Genomic DNA, 22,978 nt, shown 5'->3' with positions numbered 1-22,978 from the left:
GTTCTCTGAGGTGAAGGGATTGAATCCCAAAGCCTCAGTTACCTCGGGAATCGGCACATTAGAGTGCGGCTTACTGCCTTGCTCTAATATGCAGATTTGCAAAAAAGCGATCCCATGGGCGCGATTTACATCACAAAGTCTTGCGAGATCGCATTGGATCTCGCGAGGCATGGCAAGCCGGGTAGATCCGGGGAGCAGGGTCTCCCAGCTTTCAACGGCCATGCTGCGCCACGGCGAGCTGCTTTCTCTGTGCAATGCGACCGTTGGATCGCATCCAAGGTCTCACATAGCAGATTAATAGTAAAGTTAAAAGGCATGGGATTACAGGTAGTGTCTTGAGATGTATAGAAATCTGGTTAGCAGACAGGAAGCAAAACATTGGAATAAATGGGTCGTTTTCTGATTGGCAGGCAGTGTCTATTAGGGTACCGCATGGATCGGTGCTCGGACCACAACTGTTCACATTATGTATTAATGATTTGGATGAGAGAACTAAATGTATTAGCTCCACATTTGCAGATGATACAAGGTTGGGTGGAAGGATGAGCTATGAGGAGGATGCAGAGATGCCTCAGTGTGATTTGGACAGGCTGAGTGAGTGGGTATATGCATGGCAAATGCAGTATAATGTGGATAAATGTGAGGTTATCCGCTTCGGTAGCAAAAATAGGAAGGCAGATTATTATTTGAATGGATGTAAATTGGGAGAGGTAGATACTCAGTGAGACCTTGGTCCCCTCGTGCACCAGTCACTGAAAGGAAGTGCGCAGTACAGCAGGGATTAAAGAAGGCAAATGGTATGTTGGCCTTCATAGCGAGAGGATTTGATATAGGAATAGAGATGTTTTACTGCAATTCTACAGGGCATTGGTGAGGCCACATCTGGAGTATTGTGTGCAGTTTTGGTGTCCTTATCTGAGAGGGATGTTCTTGCTCTCGAGGGAGTGCAGCGAAGGTTTACCAGGCTGATTCCTGGGATGGCGAGACTGTCATATGAGGAACAACTAAGTCGGTTAGGATTATATTCATTGGAGTTTAGAAGAGTGAGAGGAGTTCTCATCATAGAAGTTACAGTGCAGAAGGAGGCCAATCGGCCCATCAAGTCTGCACCGGCTCTTGGAAAGAGCACCCCACTTAAGCCCACACCTCCACCCTATCCCCGTAACCCAGTAACCCCACCTAACCTAAGAGCAATTTAGCATGGCCAATCCACCTAATCCTGCACATCTTTGGAGTGTGGAAGGAAACCGGAGCACCGGAGGAAACCCACACACACGCGGGGAGAACGTGCAGAGTCCGCACAGACAGTGACCCAAGCCAGGAATCGAACCTGGAACCCTGGAGTTGTGAAGCAACTGTGCTAACCACCGTGCTACCATGCTGCCCCTGAGTTTCTCATAGAGACTTACAAAATTCTAACAGGATTAGACAGGGTAGATTCAGTAAGTATGTTCCCGAGGACTCGGGGTCATATTTTGAGGATCAGGACTGCGGTGAGGAGAAATCTCTTCACCCAGAGAGTGGTGAATCTGTGGAATTCACTCCCACAGAAAGTAGTTGTGGCCAAAACATTGCGGGATTTCAAAAAGGAATTAGATATAGCTCTTGGGCTAAAGGGCTCACGGGAAATGGCGGGGGGGGGGGGGGGGGGGGGGGGAACTAGTTGTGACTCTAAAAAAAAAAATCCTCAATTGGATGAGAGATTTTGATTCAACAAGATAAGGAGAAATTACAATGCAATATAACCCATGACCTCCTCAACCAAACATATAGCCATTAATTATTTCTTATTTACCCTATAATCACCTCTCAGTGACATCAATCAGTACAATGTCAGTCGCACAGTTGTTTCCAAACACAGCAAATTATATATAAAGCTCATCGAGTAGGAGGCTGCAATTGCGATGACGTCAATAATTCTCTCAAACTGTTCTCAAGCTGCCATCGCCTCCTCCTCCTCAATTAGCTCTCTGCATTGATGCTGTTGGGAGTTCTCGCAGAATGCAAAGATCAGGTAGAGGGTCACCAACAGGAAAGCTCTCCAATTTTGAAAGAACCAATGCTATCACTGGGACTGGCAAAGCTGAACACACAGACGAGGAGAGACACATCCAGCAGCTGAGCTGGCCTTGTAATGACTCAAATACAATAACGGCAACACACCATGGTGCAAGTGACACTTAGTTCACTTCTTCTTAAACAATCATTGCTCTAAGCCTCTCCATAGCCCCTTCACAGAACGGAGAGATTGTCATTTTCTCATTCATTCCAGGTGCCCTACAATTAACAATTGCTTCCATTTTCCTTATTAGGTGGGTGATGCGACCATCAATTCACTTGAGACAGAGAGTTGAAGTGAACAGTGGCTTTAATCAACTAGAACAGTGCCTGCCTGCGACTGCTCTGCACTGAGAGCCACCGACAGGGCAGCTGTTCTTTATACCTCCCCTCAAGGGGGCGGAGCCAGGGGTGGAGCCCACAAGGGCACCAACATGATACAATCAGTGTAGTACAGTACAATGGTCCATAGGTGGAGCCCACATGGGCAACAGCATGGTACAGTGTAGTACAGTGGTGAATGGTTACCATAATACGTTCACCACAGTGGGTATCGTTGACATTCAGATCACATAATACCTCGTTTCGATCTGCTTTAACAGTTAGTTAAATTGGGAATAGTTGCCAACAATACAGCTCTAACACCCTACTTTATACTGGAACACACTGTATACAGCTCACTGTATATCAAAGGAATGCAATTTGCATAATTATTGCTTTTCATATATGATCAGATAACTGGTTCATTTGCATGTGATTAGTTCAAAATTGTAACTGACGGTAATGTTCCAATGATTGCAGCTCAGCTTTTTCCCTTCACTCCTCCCCTGAAGGATTTACATTTGTTGAGGTGCAGCTCTATCATTCTGGTTAACCCACAGTGTCTCAGCCAGGTTAGACAGCAAGTGTTGGAAGGTTTCTCAACTACTGGCTCCACCACAGCCACATGTACTATCTTCACTCCATCCTAACACATGCACATTTCTCAGCAGAAGTCACTGGATAACTATTAGCAGCAGGAGACATATAACCATAAGAAATAGAATTCAAACATTTGACCCTTCGAGCCTGCTTCGCCATTGAATGTAATCTTCCACATCAACTCCACCTTCCTCCTCCATTCCCATATCCGTCCTTCCTCTTAGAATCCAAAAGCCTCTGTTTTGAATAAATTCATTGCCGGAATTTTCCGGCCCCTCTGCGGTAGGTTTTCCCATGGCATAAGCGACTTGCCATCGACCGCTGGTGGAATCTTCCAGTCCTGCCAAAGTCAATGTCCATTTGCTATGCTCGCCCGTCCCACCACTGGAGAACCCGGTGCGGAAGATCGCCTTCAGCAGGACCAAAGGACCCTGCTCTCCGGAAGATCAAAAAAAAGCTTTCTCAGAGAATTCCGAATGAGTGCAGAAATTTCTCCTCACAAAATGGTTGATCCCGTCTTCTCAAGATGGTGACTCTGGTTCGAGGTACCCAGCCGGGGAAACATTCTCAACACCTAAGTTCCTGAAGAATTATATGTTTTAATTAGATCACAACTCATTCTTTTGAATTCTAGGACCTGTAGATCAAGGATTCTAGGACCTGTAGATTCTAGGACCTGTAGATTCTAGGACCTGTAGATCAAGGCCACATATGATTGTAATAAGGCTTAAACTCCAATCCCTCATAATGAAGGTTAGTTAGCTTCTCATTTGCTTTCCCAATGGCTTGCTGTACAGGCATGCCAACCTCCGACAGATTGTGCATGAGAACTCCCAGACTCCTCTGAACACAGGCGTCTCTCACCAATCACAGAATATTCCACCTTTTTATTATTTCTTCAAAAGTAGATAACTTCCCAAAATGTTATTCCACTGTCATATTCTTTCCCACTCACTTAACCTGTCTAAATCTTTTCTCAGCCTCAATGCGAGCTCCTCACAGTTTACATTCCCACCTAGCTTTTTACCTTCAGAAAATTTAAAGGCATATAGAATCATTTCATTTATGAGCTGAGGCATAGAATACAAGAGGAAGGAGGCTGGAACTATATAAACCTTTAGTTAATCCACAACTTGGCTACAGTGTGTAGCTCTGGTCACCTTATTACAGAAATTGCATGAGAGATGGTGTAGAGGAGATTTCATAGAATCATAGAGTCTACGGCATGGAGACAAGCCCTTCGGCCCAAACTGATCCATGCCAACTAAAAAGCCCATGAAAGCTAACCCCATTTTCCTGCATTTGGCCCATATCCCTCTCAACCTTTCCTATCTGTGTATCTGTCAAATTGCCTTTTAAATGCTGTCAATGTCCCTCCCTCAACCACTTCCTTTGGCAGCACATTCCACATACGTACCATCCTCTGTGTAAAAAAAAGTTGCTCCTCAGGTTCCCATTAATTCTTTCCCCTCTTAACTTAAACCTATGCCCTCTAGTCCTCGATTCCCCAACCCTGGAAAAAGATTGAGTGCTTTCACCCTATCCATGCCTCTCATGATCTTATACACCCCTGCTGCCTCATGGCGCCGAGGACCTGGGTTCGACCCTAGGTCACTGTCCATGTGGAGTTTGCACATTCTCCCGGTGTCTGCGCGGGTCTCACCCCCACAACCCAAAGATGTGCAGGGTAGGTGGATTGATCATGTTAAATTACCCTTTAATTGGAAAAAAATAATTGGTTACTCTTAAATTTATTTTTAAAAATTATCTTATTCGCCTCCATAAGATCACCCCTCAGTCTCCTACGCTCCAAAGAAAAAAGTCCTCGCCTGTCCAATCTCTCCCTATAACTCAGTCCCTTGAGTTCTGGCAACATTCTTATAAATCTCTTCTGCACTCTCTCCAGTTTAATAACATCTTTCCTATAGATTTACGAGTGCGCTGCCAGGACTGAGGAAATTGCAGCTATGAGGTAAGATTGGATGGGGTGGGGTTGTTTTCCTTTGAACAGAAGAGGCTGAGAGGAGATTTGATTGAGATGCACAAAATTATGAGGGGCCTGGGTGAAGTAGATGGGAAGGGCCCCACAGCATAGAGGTCGGTAACTAGAGGGCATTAAAGTGATTGGTCAAAGGATTAAAGAGGAGATGAGGAAGATGTTTCTCACCCAGGGGGTGGGAACCCTCAGCACATTTAAAAGGTGTCGGGATGTGCACCTGAAGTGCTATAACCTGCAGAGCTAAGGGCCAAATGCTGGAAAGTGGGATGAGGCTGGGTGGCTTGTTTTTGGGCCGGCACAGACATGATGGACCGAGTGGCCTCTGTTTTCTGTCCTCAATCCATGTTAATATATTATCCAAAATCCCATGAACCCTAATCTTGTGTGATAACATTTTACGCTACATCTTATTGAATGCTGTTTGAAAATTCAAATGCAACATTCTCTGGTTCCCCCTTATCTACCCTGCTAGCCACACCTTCAGAAAACTCTAAATAGTTTGTCAAACATGATTTCCCTTTTATAAATCCATGCTGATTTTGTCTAATCATATTCTGATTCCTTAAGTGCTCCATTGCCAGGTCCCTAATAGTAGATTTTGGCTTTTGCTCTACTACTGATATCGGGCTAACTAGCTAATATCTTCAGGTTTCCTCTCCCCCTCCCATTTTGGAATAGCAGGGATATGTTTAACACCTTCTAATCCATGGACTCTGTTCTAGAATCTAGGGAATTCAGAAAGACCACAGCTAATGCCCACACTAACTCTGTAGCTACCCCTTTAAAAACCTTCGGATACATGTTACCAGCTCGAGAGGATTTGCGGACTTTCAAGTTCCATTAATCTTCCCAGTAATATTTCTTTATTAATAATAATATCCTTAAGTTCCTCATTTTTACCAGAGCATTGGTTCATTACTCCTTCCAGAACATTTGTGTCTTCTACCTTGAAGACAGATACAAGGTTTAATATCTCTACCATTTTCTTATCTTCTATTAGGATTTTTCCTGTCTCTGACTCTAAGGAACCCACGTTTACTTGAGCTAATCCCTTCCTTTTACATACAGATCGAAGCTTTCACAATCCTGTTTTTATGTCTCTTGATAGTTTAATCTCACATTCTCTGTTTCTTTATCAATTTCATGGTCATACTTTGCTGAATTCTATAATCCTCGCAATCTTCAGGCTTATTCTGTTCCTAGTAATGTTATAAGCATCTTCCTTTAATCCAATATTATCTTTTCCATAGAATCCCTCCAGTGCAGAAGGGGCCATTCGGCCCATCGAGTTTGCACTGACCCGGACTTCCGGTTGCGGCTATGCAGAGCTAAGTCGCACATTCGGCAGCTCCCGCAAAAAACGGACTTTCGGTTTTTTTCAGGGCCCCCAACGGAATTTTTTTCGACGTATCCCGCTGTGTGAAGGAGAGTACAATAGTTCCCCGACAGTATATGGCTTTTACCAGGAGCGGGGCGACTAAAAAAATGGTGGTGGACCCGAAGAAGGTACGAGGGAAGAAGAACAAAATGGCGGCGGGCAGAGACCAGGCAGCGTGGATGCAGTGGGCGGAGGAGCAGCAGGAGGGTATCCAGCGCTGCTTCAGAGAGATTAAAGCGGACCTGCTTGAGCTGATGAAGGCTTCCATCGATAAGCTGCTGGAGACACAGACGGCCCAGGGGGTGGCGATCGGCGAGGCCCGACAAAAGATCTCCGACAACGAGGACGAGATCTTAGGCCTGGCGGTAAAGGTGGAGGCGCACGAGGCGCTCCACAAGAAATGGCAGGAGCGGTTCGAGGAGATGGAGAATCGGTCGAGGCAGAAGAACTTGCAGATTCTGGGCCTGCCGGAGGAGCTGGAGGGGCCGGACGTGGGGGCCTATGTGGTCACCATGCTAAGCTCGCTGATGGGAGCGGGGTCCTTCCAGGGGCCGCTGAAGATGGAAGGGGCTCATAGAGTGCTGGCGAGGAGGCCCAAGGCTAACGAGCCTCCGCGGGCGGTGTTGGTGCGGTTTCAGTGGTTCGCTGATCGGGAGTGTGTGCTCATGTGGGCCAAGAAGGAGAGGAGCAGCAGGTGGGAGAACGGTGAGGTTCGAATATACCAGGACTGGAGTGCGGAGGTGGCGAAGAGGAGGGCCGGGTACAATCGAGCGAAGGCGGTGCTGCACAGGAAGGGGGTGAAGTTTGGCATGTTGCAGCCGGCGCGACTGTGGGTTACCTACAAGGACCGGCACCATTATTTTGAGTCTCCGGAGGACGCGTGGACTTTTGTTCAGGCCGAGAAGTTGGACACAGATTGAGGGTCGGGATGGGCTTTTGGGGATTGAGGTTGATGTGGTACTTTTTGAGGGGGGGTCCTTTGCTCTTGTTTTTTTTTCTTTCTGGTTGGGTGAGGGTGGTTAGGGCGGGTTGGGCACTGTTTTGGTTGGGTTGGTCAGGGGGCTCTTGGAGGGCGGTAAGCAAATGGAACAGGGGTGGATGGCCAGCAGTGAGATGGGGCCCCGCGGGGGAGGGGGCGGCCCGAGTCGGAGGTGAGGGGACTGGGCCTGTAAAAGGAGCTGCGTCAGAGGTGGCAGGGCCGGGTAGGTGGTAAGCACAGGCTTTTTCCCACGCTGAAGACTGGAGGGGGCGGGGACGGAGCGGGGAAGCGAGGGTTGTTTCCCGCGCTTGGGATGGAAGGGGGGAGGTGGAGAGCCTGTGGATGGGTAATGGAGGAGGAGGGTGTGTCACACAATGGGAGGAGTCGAAGGAGAGGCGTGAGTGGCCGGGGTCAGCAGGAGTCAGCTGACTTGCGGAAGTGCAATGTGGGGAGTAAAGCAGCTAGGAGGGGTCCTGGAGTTGCTTCTATGGTCAAGGGGGAGCTGGAGCGAGTGGGGGGGCGAGACTGGGGTCTGCCGCCGTGGGGAACGGGCCGGGCGTGAGGTGCAGGCGCGTGGCTGGCCGAGTAGGGGTTATGGCTAGTCGGCGGGGGAGGGGGCGGGTAGCCCCCTGATCTGGCTGATAACCTGGAATGTAAGGGGACTGAACGGGCCGGTCAAGCGGGCCCGCGAGTTCGCGCACCTGAAGGGGCTGAAGGCGGATGTGGTCATGCTCCAGGAGACACACCTGAAGGTGGCAGACCAGGTAAGATTGAGGAAAGGGTGGGTAGGTCAGGTGTTTCATTCGGGGCTGGATGCCAAAAATCGCGGGGTGGCGATCTTGGTGGGAAAGAGGATGTCGTTCGAGGCGTCGAGCATTGTGACAGACAATGACGGTAGGTACATAATGGTAAGTGGTAAGCTGCTGAGAGAGAGGGTGGTACTGGTCAATGTGTATGCCCCGAACTGGGATGATGCGGGTTTTATGCGGCTCATGTTGGGTCGGATCCCAGACTTGGAAGTGGGGGGCCTGATAATGGGGGAGACTTTAACACGGTGTTGGATCCGGCACTGGATCGCTCCAGGTCTAGGACGGGTCGGAAGCCGGCGGCGGCTAAGGTGCTGAGGGGGTTTATGGACCAGATGGAAGCGGTGGACCCTTGGAGATTTGCAAGGCCGGGGGCTAGGGAATTTTCATTCTTCTCGCATGTTCATAAGGCTTATTCCCGGATCGATTTTTTATTTTGAGCAGGGCGCTGATAGCGAGAGTGGAGGATACGGAGTACTCGGCGATAGCCATTTCGGAACACGCCCCGCATTGGGTGGACTTAGAGCTGGGGGAGGAGAGGGACCAGCGCCCGTTGTGGCGCTTGGAGGTGGGGCTGTTGGCGGACAAGGTGAGTGAGCGGGTCCGAGGAAGCATAGAGGGATACCTGGAGGCCAACGATAACGGGGAGGTCCGAGTGGGCATGGTATGGGAGGCGCTGAAGGCGGTGGTGAGGGGAGAGCTGATCTCCATTAGGGCCCACAAGGAGAGGAGGGAGCAGAGGGAGAGGGAGAGGCTGGTGGAGGAGATGGTGAGGGTAGACTGGAGGTATGCGGAGGTGCCTGAGGAAGGGCTGTTGAGGAAGAGGCGCAGCCTCCAGGCCGAATTCGACCTGGTGACCACTAGGAAGGCAGAGGTGCAGTGGAGGAAGGCCCAGGGGGCGATTTGAGTATGGGGAAAAGGCAAGTCGGATGCTGGCGCATCAGCTTCGGAAGGGGGACGCAGCTAGGGAGATCGAGGGAGTTAAGGACAGGGGAGGGAGTGTGGTGCGGAGTGAGGTTGGCATCAATGGGGTCTTCAGGGACTTTTATGAGGAATTGTATCGGTCCGAGCCCCCACTGGAGGAGGGAGGGATGGGTCGCTTTCTGGACCAATTGAGGTTTCCGAAGATGGAGGAGGGACTGGTGGCGGGACTGGGGGCCCCGATTGGGCTGGAGAGCTGACCAAAGGGATAGGGTGCATGCAGGCGGGGAAGGCACCGAGGCTGGACGGTTTCCCGGTCGAATTCTATAAAAAATACATGGACCTGTTGGGGCCGTTGCTAGTTAGGACCATCAATGAGGCAAGGGAGGGGGGAGCATTGCTCCCAACGATGTCCCGGGCACTGATCTCCTTGATCCTGAAGCGGGACAAGGATCCCCTGCAGTGTGGGTCTTACAGACCGATTTCCTTGCTAAATGTAGATGCCAAGGTGCTGGCGAAGGTCTTAGCCACGAGGATTAAGGACTGTGTGCCGCAGGTCATCCACGAAGACCAGACGGGGTTCGTGAAGGAGATGCAGTTGATCGCGAATGTGCGGAGGCTTCTGAACGTTATCATGATGCCGGCGAGGGAGGGGGAGGCGGAGAGAGTGGTGGCGATGGATGCTGGGAAAGCCTTCGATAGGGTAGAGTGGGGGTACCTGTGGGAGGTGCTGAAGGGGTTTGGGTTTGGGGAGTGGTTTGTCAGGTGGGTTAGGCTGTTGTATGAGGTCCCGATGGCGAGTGTGGCCACAAACAGGAGGAGGTCTGAGTGCTTTCGGTTGCACCGAGGAACGAGGCAGGGGTGTCCCCTGCTCTTTGCATTGGCGATTGAACCCCTGGCTATGGCACTGAGGGAGTCGAGGAACTGGAGGGGGTTAGTGCGGGGTATGGAGGAGCATAGGGTGTCGCTCTATGCGGACAAATTGCTGCTCTCTGTGGCGGACCCGGTGGGGGGGAATGCCGGAGGTAATGAGGATCCTCAGGGAATTCGGCGATTTCTCGGGGTACAAGCTCAACATGGGGAAGAGCGAGCTGTTCGTGGTTCACCCAGGGGACCAGGAGAGGGGGATTGGCGAGCTCCCACTAAAAAGGGCGGAGAGGAGCTTCAGGTATTTGGGGGTCCAGGTGGCCAGGAGCTGGGGGGCCCTGCTTAGGTTTAATTTCACAAGGCTGGTGGAGCAAATGGAGGAGGAGTTCAAGAGGTGGGATGCGTTGCCGCTGTCCCTGGCGGGTAGGGTGCAGTCAGTCAAAATGACGGTGCTCCCAAGGTTTTTGTTCCTGTTCCACTGCCTCCCCATGTTTATCCCGAGGGCCTTCTTTAGGTGGGTCAACAGGAAAATTACGGGGTTTGTGTGGGCGCGAGGGACTCCGAGGGTGAGAAGGGTGTTCCTGGAGCGGAGTAGAGATAGTGGGGGACTGGCGCAGCCCAACCTCTGTGGGTACTACTGGGCTGCCAATGCGACAATGGTGCGCAAGTGGGTGATGGAGGGGGAGGGGGCTGCATGGAAGATGCTGGAGACGGCGTCTTGTGTGGGTACGAGTCTGGGGGCGCTGGCAACGGCGCCGCTGCCGCTCCCTCCAAGGAGGTATACCACAAGCCCGTTGGTGGCGGCTGCCCTCAAAATCTGGGGGCAGTGGAGGCGGCACAGGGGGGAAGTTGGGGCCTTGGTGTGGACCCCAATACGGGGGAACCACCGGTTCATCCCAGGGAGGACAGATGGAGGGTTTTTGGGGTGGCACAGGGCAGGGATACGAAGGTTGGGAGACCTGTTTGCGGACGGGATGTTCGCGAGCCTGGGTGAGCTGGAGGAGAGGTACGGGCTCCCCCCGGGGAACACCTTCAGGTACTTACAGGTAAGGGCGTTTGCTAGGCAGCAAGTGGTGGAATTCCCGCGGCTGCTGCCACGCACAGTACAGGACAGGGTGCTCTCGGGGGGGTGGGTGGGAGTGGGGAAGATCTCGGAAACTTACCAGGTGATGCAGGAGGAGGAGGCCTCGGTGGTGGAGTTGAAAGGTAAGCGGGAGGAGTTGGGAGAGGAGATCGAAGAGGGGATGTGGGCAATGCCCTCGGGAGGGTGAACTCTTCCTCTTCGTGCGCGAGGCTCAGCCTCATACAGCTTAAGGTGCTGCACAGGGCACACATGACCGGGACAAGGATGAGCCGGTTCTTTGGGGGCGAGGACAGGTGTGTTAGGTGCTTGGGGAGCCCAGCAAATCACACCCATATGTTCTGGGCATGCCCAGCGCTGGAGGAATTTTGGAGGGGTGTAGCGAGGACGGTATCGAGGGTGGTAGGTTCCAGGTCAAGCCGGGCTGGGGGCTCGCAATGTTTGGGGTGGCAGAGGAGCCGGGAGTGCAGGAAGCGAAAGAGGCCGGAATTCTGGCCTTTGCGTCCCTGGTAGCCCGGCGAAAGATTCTTCTTCAGTGGAAGGATGCGAAGCCGCCAAGCGTGGAATCCTGGATCAACGATATGGTGGGATTTATTAAGTTGGAGGGGGTGAAATTCGCCTTGAGAAGGTCGGTACAAGGGTTCTTTCGGCGGTGGCAACCGTTCTTCGACTTTCTGGCAGAACGGTAGACATTGGTCAATGGCAGCAGCAACTCGGCGGGTGGGGGTTACTTTATTTTTTGTTTTAGTTTATTTACACTGGGGGGGTCTGAGGGGGTGTATATATTTGCTATGTTTGCTTTGTGTTAAGTCGGGGTGTTAATTTATTATTTATGTACAGGGGGGAGGGGGGGGATGGAGGGTTGCTCCTTTGGACTGTGTTTTGTACTTAACCCTGTTAGGTTCCTTTTTCATTTTGTTACTGATATTCTGTGAAAACCTTAATAAAAATTATTTTTTTTTTAAAAAAAAGAGTCTTCACCGACCCTCGCCCACTCCCCCGTCGAATCCCCGGAACCTCACCCTAACCTGGACAACTTTGGACTGTGGGAGGAAACCCAAGCAGGCACGGCGAGAACGTGCAAACTTCACACAGTCACCCGAGGCCGTAATCGAACCCAGGTCCCTGGCACTGTGAGGCAGCAGCGCTACCACTGTGCCACCCTGTCGCCCTCTTTACTTCTCTTGTTAGCCACCCCAGGACCACTTGTCCCATTGGGTTTTCATTTTTCAAGGAAATTGTATATTTGTTTCAAATTATTGAATTAACAGTGACAGGCATTTAAATTAACATCTGCCATCATATCTTTGAATCTAAGGGCAGCACGGTGGCGCAGTGGGTTAACCCTGCAGCCTCGCGGCGCCGAGGTCCCAGGTTCGATCCCGGCTCCGGGTCACTGTCCGTGTGGAGTTTGCACATTCTCCCCGTGTTTGCGTGGGTTTCGCCCCCACAGCCCAAAGATGTGCAGGGTAGGTGGATTGGCCACGCTAAATTGCCCGTTCATTGGAAAAAATGAATTGGGCACTCTAAATTCATTTTAAAAAAAGCTTTGAATCTAGCTTAGAACCAGGAAAGTGGTTATCTGATTTGTTCTACCGTAGCTGCCCCCCAGCCTGGCAACAGTGCGTCGCCACAATTGTTGTCAGTGTCCTGGGGGACATGGAGACAATGAAGTCAAATAAATCAGGTTTCTCCTTCTGATCACTATCCAGGGAGTATGCAGGGCAGGTCTGGTCATCGAACTCAGTAGCGTGATCCCTCCATCCCCCATAGCCTGTGATTCACCTTCACACCAAGTGTTATATCTAATTGCTGCTTGGAAACATACAGGGGTGAATTCTCTGTCCTGGGATACCCGAAGCGTGTTTCCTGATGGGAGGGAGGATCGAAAAATCAGGATGGGGGCCAGGCGTCGGCTGATCCGGACACGATGCTCCGACCCCCCAGCTGGCAGCGGGATCAAGGTTCACACCCATGCACCAGGGGGAGGATGTAAATTAATACACATGAGCCTTATTGGCCCATTTGCATCCATTTAGCCCAGCATCCTATTCTCCAGCCCTCCCAAGGAACCCCATAATAGGGAGATCCCCCTCCCCAGGGACCCCCTTAATAGGGAGATCCCCCTCCCCAGGGACCCCCTTAATAGGGAGACCCTCCTCTCTAGGGACCCCCTTAATAGGGAGATCCCCCTCCCCAGGGACCCCCTTAATAGGGAGACCCTCTCTCCAGGGACCCCCTTAATAGGGAGACACCCTCCCCTAAGGACCCCCTTAATAGGGAGACCACCCCTCCCCAGGGACCCCCTTAATAGGGAGCCCCCCCAGGGACTGGGACCTCCTTAATAGGGAGACCCCCTTCCCCAGAGGCCCCCAGAGGGGCTGTTTAGCACAGGGCTAAATCGCTGGCTTTGAAAGCAGACCAAGGCAGGCCAGCAGCACGGTTCAATTCCCGTACCAGCCTCCCGAACAGGCGTCGGAATGTGGCGACTAGGGGCTTTTCACAGTAACTTCATTTGAAGCCTACTTGTGACAATAAGCGATTTTCATTTCATAATAGGGAGACCCCCCTCCCCAGGGACCCCCTTAATAGGGTCCCCTGGGGCTGGAATCACATGGGCAGGGACTACTACAGGGCCCAAACATGGGCCTGACATGGTGGTCTTTGCTGTGGGTCAAGGGGGTAACCCCCTTAAGGGAGTTAACCCCAAAGTCAGCGGAGGGCCATCCTCACCCCCCTCAATGCATTACTCGCCCAGTCTTCCCACCACACCCCCCAGAGACCTCCTTAATAGAGAGATCCCATTCCCCAGAGACTCCCTTAATAGAGAGACCCCCTCCCCAGAGGCCCCCTTAATATAAAGAGCCCCCTCCCCAAGGACCCTCTTAATTTTTTTAAATAAATTTAGAATACCCAATTATTTTTTTCCAATTAAGGGGAAATTTAGTGTGGCCAATCCACCTAACCAGCATATCTTTTGGGTTGTGGGGGTGAAACCCACGCAAACACGAGGAGAATGTACAAACTCCACACGGCCGGTAACCCAGGGCCGGGATTCGAACCCGGATCCTCAGCGCTGCAGTCCCAGTGCTAACCACTGCGCAACTGTGCTGCCCCTGGGACCTCCTTAATAGAGAGACCCCCCTCCCCAGGGACCTCCTTAATAGAGAAATGCCCCCAGGGACCCCGTTAATAGAGAGACCCCCCTCCCCAGGGACCTCCTGAATGGAGAAATGCCCCCAGGGACCCCCTTAATAGGGCGCCCCCTCCCCCAGGGACCCACTTCATAGGGAGAGCCCCCAGGGACCCCCTTAATAGGGAGAACCCCCCAGGGACCGGGGGCCCCCCAATTGGGAGACCCCCCTCCCCAGAGACCCCCTTAATAGGGAGAACCTCCTCCCCAGGGACCCCCTTAATAGGGAGACCGCCCTCCCCAGGGACCCCATTAATAGGGAGACCGCCCTCCCCAGGGACCCCATTAATAGGGAGACCCCCCTCCCCAGGGACCCCATTAATAGGGAGACCCCCCTCCCCAGGAACCACCTTAATAGGGAGACCCCCCTCCCCAGAGACTCCCTTAATCGAGCCACCCACCCTCCCCAGCACCCCCTTAGGGAGACCCCCCCTCCCCAGGGACCCTCTTAGGGAGACCCCCCTCCCCAGGGACTCCCTTAATACGGAGAGCCCCCTCCCCAGAAACTCCCTTAATAGAGCCCCCCCCCCCCCACTCCCCGGCACCCCCTTAGGGAGACCCTCCCTCTCCAGGGACCCCTTTAGGGAGCCCCCTCTCCCCAGGGTCCTCCTTAATACGGAGAGCCCCCTCCCCAGAGACTCCCTTAATAGAGCCCCCCCTCCTCCCTGGCACCCCCTTAGGGAGACCCCCCCCTCTCCAGGGACCCCTTTAAGGAGACCCCTCTCCCCAGGGACCCTCTTAATACAGAGAGCCACCTCCTCAGGGAGACCCCCCTCAAGAGGGTGGCCCCCTCTCCAAGGAACACCTTAATAGGCAGACCCCCGGGACTCAATTAACAGGGAGACCCCCACAGACACCCCCCTACAGAGACCCCCTAACTGAAGGGACACCCAACAGACCCCCCTCAAAAAAGAGACCCCTGTCTGAAAGTTAGAGAGCTGTCCAGACAGGGGCAGTGAAAAAAATTACAGTTGTAACACATACCTGGAAGCTCCACTGTCCATTCCTGGAAGGAGAACATCTGTGACCTGTGTTTCAAACCTTCAGATCCATTAGCTGCAAACCATTCATTCATTCTAGTAGTGGGCTGTGATTGACAGTTTCCACAAAACAGCTGTAGCCTGGATTCATTCATCCCCCTTCATGAATGAGTGACTCTAAGCGCAGAAACCCAATGTATACAAACATCAACCACATCAAAGAGAGCTAAGTGTCTTCCAATCACGCGCTTGAGTGATTGGAATGCACTTACCTCTTGCCAGTGATGGGGGAGGAGGAGCCTTGCCAGTAATTGTGGGCGGGAGCTTTGCCAGTGTTTTGGACGGGGTATTGCCAGCGATCTTGGGGGGGAAGCACCAATGATTTGGGAGAAGGAGGCATTGCCAGTGATTTGGGCAGAGCGGGGGGCATTGCCAGCGATTTGGGAGTGGGGCTGTAGGGTTATTCTGAGATTAGGGTGCACTTTAAATAGGAGGCTCTGATCTCGGAGATCCGGTCTTGCCGTTTTCTGTGGGTCCCACAGTGCGATCTCCCCAACTCCAAAATAATATCTAAGTATCGGTGGATTACGCTCTGGATCGCACCAATCCACCTGGTGAGAATTGCACATTGTGTCTTTTCCACCACAGACCACACTTACAAATTTCTCCTGAGAATTGCACCCCAGAAACCCTCGAAGGAAGGGCAAAAAGAAAATAATTAAGACTCAATGAGGGAGAAGGTGGTGTGGTGGTCATGTCACTAATCCAGAGGCCCAGGCTAATGCTCAAATCCGACTACGGCAGGTGATGGAATTTCATAGAATCATAGAATTTTTACAGTGCAGAAGGAGGCCATTCAGCCCATCGAGTTTGCACGGCCCTTGGAAAGAGCACCCTACCCAAGCCCACACTGCCATCCTATCCCCGTAACCCCACCTAACCTTTTTTGAACACGAAGGGCAATTTAGCATGGCCAATCCACCTAACCCGCACATCTTTGGACTGTGGGAGGAAACTGGAGCACCCGGAGCAAACCCACACAGACATGGGGAGAATGTGCGGACTCCGCACAGTCAGTTACCCAAGCCAAGAATCGAACTTGGGACCCTGGAGCTGTGAAGTAACTGTGCTAACCACTATGCTACCATGGTGCTAACAATACATTTTTAAAACTGTAATTGAAAGACATACAGGAATGGTGAGCATGAAATTATCACTAGTTATCATGAAAACCGACCTAGTTCACGAATATCCTTCAGTAAAGTAAATCTGCAGTCCTTACCTGGTGTGGTCTGCATGTGACTCCAGGCCCACAACAATGTGATTGACACTTAACTTCCCTCAGAAAAGGGGTGGCACAGTGTGGTGCAGTGGTTAGCACTGCTGCCTCATGGCACTGAGGACCTGGGTTTGGCCCCAGGTCAGTGCCCATGTGGAGTTTGCACATTCTCCCTGTGCCTGCGTGGGTCTCACCCTCACAACCCAAAGATGTGCAGGGTAGGTGGATTGGCCACGCTAAATTGCCCCTTAATTGGAAAATATAAGAGAATTGGGTACTTAACATTTCTTTAAAAAAAGAGGATAATAAAAAAATTCCCTCTGAAATGGCCTAGTGCAGGTATTTTCTAGTGGGGGTCGTGACCTGTGGGTGGGTCGCAGGCAGGTGTCGGGAGGGTCGCAGCGTTCCCGATCACGCAAATTCACGCGCAATAGCCACATAAGCCGGCTTTTAACAATGCCGGCTGCGAGCGGCTTTGAAAGTGACGGCCGCGACCATATAAAAAATATGTGGGCACGCTCATCAGTACGCATGCGCAGCACCCAGCGAGGAGCACCGCCTCCTCCTAACGTCAGCGTGCTGATGCAGAAGATTTTTCAAAAATTCATTGTAATCTTCCTGCCTGAAGCGAGACAGAGAGCAGGTCACATGCCCGAACGCTGACATCATGCGCTTTGGGCATGACTGCAAATCCTCCATTTTGTCAGCAGCAAATAGGTAAATGAGGACCAAGCAGGCTCACCTCTCGCATTAAAGGTAAGAGAAAATGGTGGGTCGTGAATGTCGGCCCGCGTGAGTCACGAAGGTCGGCCGGTTGGTAAAAATGGGTTCCCGGAAAAAAAGTGTGAAAAGCACTGGCCTAGTGAGCCACCCAGTTCGAGGGCAATTAGGGATAAGCAACAAATGCTGGCCTCGTCAGTGACATGCCTGTCCCTTGAATGAATAAATAAAATTACTATCCCGGTGCCCCTATCTCTTCTTGCATTGAGGAACTCCACTAGTCTGAGCTCCTCTGCAGGAAATGCAGCTAAGTGCAGCCTCGGGGAGAGGCGTTCCCCATGGGGGGCCGAAATAGCAAGAAACCACCATTAGGGAGCGGGATCGTTCCCAGCGCTTAACAGACTGATTTTTGGGGATTAAGTTGCGCCTCAAATGTGTTATCTCGTAGCTGAAATAATAATAATCTTTATTAGTGTCACAAGTAGGCTTACATTAACACTGCAATGAAGTTACTGTGACCAACCCCCTAATCGCCACATTCCGGTGCAGGAACATACTCCAGCTGTTCGGGTACACAGAGGGAGAATACAGAATGTCCAATTCACCTAACAAGCACGTCTTCGGGACTGTGGGAGGAAACCGGAGCACCCAGAGGAAACCCACGCAGACACGGGGAGAACATGCAGACTCCGCACAGACAGTGACCCAAGCTGGGAATCGAACCCGGATCTCTGGAGCTGTGAAGCAACAGTGCTAACCACTGTGCTACCGTGCCGCCCTAATTAACCAATATCATGATCAGGTGATATTCAAAATTTGGGTTCAGAAATGGGTTCGGAAGCAGACAATTTAAAGGTTTAAACAGACTGAAGCAAATTGCTGTTAGCCCGAAACTCAAAAGGTATACCCCACACTTGGCTGAGTCACGTGCTCCCATTCAGACTTAAACTCATTAGGGAATGCAGAATGTGATTATCCAAATGCGGACAGAGTATCATTGGGCGAGATTATCCGGGTGTTTCCCAGCACTCGGAGTGCTGAGAAACTCCCCGCTATCTAACACCAATCCGGGAAATTCAGAGAGCCTCAGGTGTTTTCAGCTCACCGGACGGAACTCATCAGTGCAGCAAGAGACCGGATGCCATTTACTCTCGAGGCAACCACCAAACCGCGCCTATGCCCTAAGTCACTATGTCCCCAGGTGCCCCCCGCACCCCTCCACACCCTCGCAGGGCACACCCCAGCCCAATCACCGCCGTGCAAAACAAATGCCAGTTAGGCACCTTGACAATGCCAGCCTGGCACCTTGGCAGTGCCGCTGCTGGCCTCCAATCCCCTGGAAGATCCCCACCCGGGGATCCCACTGGAAGTGCCGTTCTGTCTGGTCCCTGTTTGTGGAGACCAGCACTGAATGACACTTGCCCAAGGTCTCCAAGGCAAGGGGTTAGATCCCACGCCTTGGTTAGATCTCAGGAATGCACATTAGCACTGCTGCCTCATGGCGCTGAGGACCCGGTTTCAATCCATGCCTTTGCATATTCTCTCCATGTCTGCTTGGGTCTCACCCCAACAACCCCAAAGATGTGCAGGGTACGTAGATTGGCCACGCTAAATTGCCCCTTAATTGGAATTTTTAAAAAAAACAGGAATATATATTAAAGTGAGACTAGCTGTCTCTTGCTAATATGCAGAATTGCCATAAAGTAATCCCACCCACAATGGGCGGGGTTCACATCACAACATTTCGTGAGATCACATTAGATCTCACGAGGCATGGAGAACCGGGTAGATCCCGGATGCTTTTTGGGTGCAACGCGACCGGTCGACCCTGCCCATTGTCTTGCAGGACATTCCTGCATGACCAGCCATTATCCCATTCACAGAGTGTGATAGTTACATATGAATGGCATAGCTCTGGCCTTTTGTGTAAATGGGCTATCAACCAAATAACGAGAATAGATTCAAGTTTGACCACCTCGGGGGGGTGAAGCTTTGTTTGAAGGGCTGGGCGGTACTTAAGAGAGGGAGAGAGCATGTCTTTTGGGAACAAAGGCAGAAGTAGATGGGAAACCAAGATGACAGGTCAGGAAACATGGAAGTAGAAGTCTGTGGAGAGCAGCCAGTCAGGTCATGAAGCCTACTAGCTGAAAGATTTAAGCAGCCTTGGAACAGGCCATGGAAAACTGCCACAGAGAGAGAAAGCTTTGAAAAAGGATTCTGAAAGAGATATCCTAACAGAAGAAAGATTGCTTCCTAAATGAAAGAGCTGCCTTTTCCTGGGTGTGTAAGTGGAACAAGAGCTGTATTTTCATGCCAAGTGTTGTTTAATGGGACCTTGTTTCTTAAAAGTTAAGAATCTGCATAGAATTTGTTAGTGTTAGTACTCTGAAGTTTGAAAGTTTAAATATTGTTCTCTTTTCTTTTGTTTTAATAACGTTTTGTTTATAAAATAACAACGTCCAATTTCTTATATTATCACTTCCAAAATGAACCTATCTTTTCGGCACAGTAATAAAATTTAAAAACATTAAAAGCATCGGGTTCAATATCTGAACCTTTGTTGAGGGGCGTCCATAACACTAAACAAATCAGTGGAATATGAGATTCATGCAATGGCCTCAGTGAAGGAGGGCCTTGTCAGACCAGCCAAGAGTACTTTACGAAGCAAATTGGATGCAAACAGTCGAGTTGGCAACTGCTTCTGTACAAAGAAACCAGATGGCTGTTCATTCAGTCCTTATTTATTCAATATTTTGCCCTTTTGGAATAGCTTCCACTCCTGAAATTTTCCAGAGAACAATGTCTCACAGTCTAGAAGGCATGGAAGGAATAATATGCCATATGGACGACATACATGTACATGGCGCCATGAGAGGTGAACATAATCGCAGAGTAAGATCTGTCCGTGAGTCTTACAGGAAGCAGGCCTAACGCTGAATAAAAATGTGAATTTGTCAAACCTACCTCCAAGTTTCTAGGTCACAGTGTAAGCCACTTGAATTACAGTTGATCCACAAGAAAATAAGTAACCAAAGGATTTGCACAACCCAAGGACATACTGAGCTTCAAAGTTTCTTTGGGATGGTCAACCAAGAAGGCAAATTAAGACCAAATACAGCCGAAGAGGTCAACAAGCTTTTGAGGCAGCTGTTGAGAAGGGTCAACAGTGGAACTGGATTATGAACGGATTAAAACATTTCTAATCCCTTCTCAAATCTCGGCACCTTACGTCCCAGAATTACCATCCATGGTACCAACAGATGCATCATTTTACTACACGGGCTTGGAGGGCCGAAGGGCCTGTTCCTGTGCTGTACATTTCTTTGTTGTTCTTTGTTGTACAGGGAAAAGTTTTATTTCATATGCAAAGAGATGTCAAGCGCAGACCAGTCTACTCTGGCTCTAGTTCACAAACAGAAATATTGGCGGCAACATGGGTGTGCAAAAAAAAAACCCAGGCCATGTTATGGGATTGCGTTTCAAAGTCAAAACAAACTATAAACCACTAGTCACCCTTCTGACTATGAAAGAAATTGTGAAGTTGCTGACCAGGAGCCAATGATGTAGACTGACCTTAAGGAGATATGACTCCATCACAGAGTATGTGCAAGGGATGTATTGAGCAAGGCAGACATACTGTCAGGGGAGGTGGTGGCGTAGTGGTATTGGCACTGGACAATAGTAATCCAGAGACCCAGAGTACTGCTCTGGGGCCCCAGGTTCAAATCCCGCCACTGCAGATGGTGAAATTTGAATTTTAAAAAGTCTGGAATTAAAAGTCTAATGATGTCAATGAAACCATTGTTGATTGTTGTAAAAACCCATCTGGTTCACTAATGTCATTTAGGGAAGGAAATCTGCCATCCTTACCTGGTCTGGCCTGGTTCACTAACGTCATTTAGGGAAGGAAATTTGCCATCCTTACCTGGTCTGGCCTCTATGTGACTCCAGACCCACAGCAATGTGGTCAAGTCTTAACTGCCCCTCAAGGGTAATTAGGGATGAGCAATAAATGCTGGCACAGACTGCAACACCGGACGGTCACCCGAGGCCGGAATTGAACCCAGGTCGCTGGCTTGTTAGGCAGCAGCGCTAACCACCGTGCCGCACTGTAATCTAAATCCTCCTATAATCCAAGGCTATTTACCACCCCACCAATTTTCGTATCATCTGCAAACTTATTGGTCAACTGCTATATTCATGTCTAAATCAATCGCTTCTCGGCCTTTTGGCTAAGATCAAGTGTAGTATTCATGGCGAAATCATTTATATAAATCACAAACTGATTCTCCCAAATGGAGAATCTTGCTCATTGTCTAAAAGGATGGCCAGACTATATTGCTAGGAAAACAAAAGGTAATTTTAAGGAATTTATATTTGTATTGGTAAACATTAGAAGGCATAGTTTTAAGTGGGTTTAATTTCATGTTTCTGTGCCTGGAAGGGAATCTAACCTATTGTTAGATTCATGCTTAATAAAGGTGTTTTGTATGTGTGGGGGTTGGTTTCAATTCAATCCAACTATAATTCTATTGTGCTTAGAAGGGGTTACAGCATGAAGCATAAATAGAACTAGCAACTGGAAGGCCTTGTACGGATAAAAAAGTTTTACATTTTTTGTTTTCGCTGAATATATTGGCAGTTGGAGGCAGGACCTTGGTGGACAGGATGGGAGCTGCAAAGAGGCAGGCTTCCTAAAGTACAAGTTACAGTCCAGATAACTAGGAATGTTGGGGCAGAAAGAATGTTTAAGACAACTTTGAATTGGATTTGTTTATTGTCACGTGTACCGGAGGTATAGTGAAAAGTATTTTTCTGCAGATCATTAAGTGCATGAAAAGAAACTGGAGGTAAGTGAACAGAGACCAAGGTATTGTTCAGAAAAATTCAAGGAACAGTAAACAAAGCATTCTGAGTTAAAGAGACAATTACAGTAACCAGATTTAAAGTGGGACAGCAGCCTTCAAAAGGTAAATCAAACATCTAATGCCTAGCAGTCTTGCAAATTTTAATACAGTCTGGAATCGAGAGTTAAAGCAATTGTTAGCAGTTTGTACAGCAGTCAAGACAAAGAAATCCTGAAGGTGTTGGTGCAAAACCCTGGACTGGATCCGCTGTTAAAAGTGGAGCAGGAGCGATATTTAAATGTGTCATTTGGATAACCTGCTCTGAATTTCAGTATGCAAACCACTAAGGGAAAGCATAATGAGAGAAGATTTTAAAACTTATTTTTGGGAGTGGTGTTTGGAAACTCTCACATGACAATCATCTGGGGGATTCTGAGGAGACATCACTTGGAGTTCAGAGTACTTTCCCACAGTCACCTTGTTTGCTTAAAAGGAACTTTGTGTAAAGGAGATCATTTGTGTACTTTGCAATCCATGTTATTCTTAAAACCTGGGTGTAATTGTGAAGATCAAGGCATATCGTATAATAATCCAATTTTTTCATGCTTAATAATTGTTTTTTTCTTCTTCTCCCTTTTTAAAAATTCCGATCTCTTGAGCCAGGGTTCCATTCTGGGATCTTCCCGTCCAGTTATAACACCAACTGGGATTGTAACAATATCCCCATTAATCCAATACTATGGAGGCAATTTGAACAGTACAAGCACCTTATAGCCATGGACAATTTACTTGCCTTCAACAAGAGAACAGTCAAACCAAGAACACTTTGGTTTGATATTCTTCAAAGACTTCACCAAGATCCTGTAGAAACAGCAAAATGTCATATTTCCAACCGTCTTACTTGTGCCTTCAACAATCAAGAACAATAGAACCACTCTGACCTTCTACT

The 22,978-nt window shown here is 49.8% G+C and overlaps 1 protein-coding gene and 1 pseudogene across 1 annotated transcript in view; one reads left to right on the top strand and one right to left on the bottom strand.

Moving 5' to 3' along the window:
- The window catches only part of inpp5jb (inositol polyphosphate-5-phosphatase Jb), a 214,775-nt gene that overhangs the window by 94,061 nt on the left and 97,736 nt on the right, over positions 1–22,978 (bottom strand). The window lies entirely within an intron of this gene.
- Positions 21,395–21,470, top strand: LOC140430233 (U2 spliceosomal RNA; annotated as a pseudogene).

Source organism: Scyliorhinus torazame, chromosome 1 (genome assembly GCF_047496885.1).
Source record: "Scyliorhinus torazame isolate Kashiwa2021f chromosome 1, sScyTor2.1, whole genome shotgun sequence".
In the NCBI taxonomy this organism is placed as follows: domain Eukaryota; kingdom Metazoa; phylum Chordata; class Chondrichthyes; order Carcharhiniformes; family Scyliorhinidae; genus Scyliorhinus; species Scyliorhinus torazame.
This window is presented reverse-complemented; position numbering and strand designations above follow the sequence as displayed.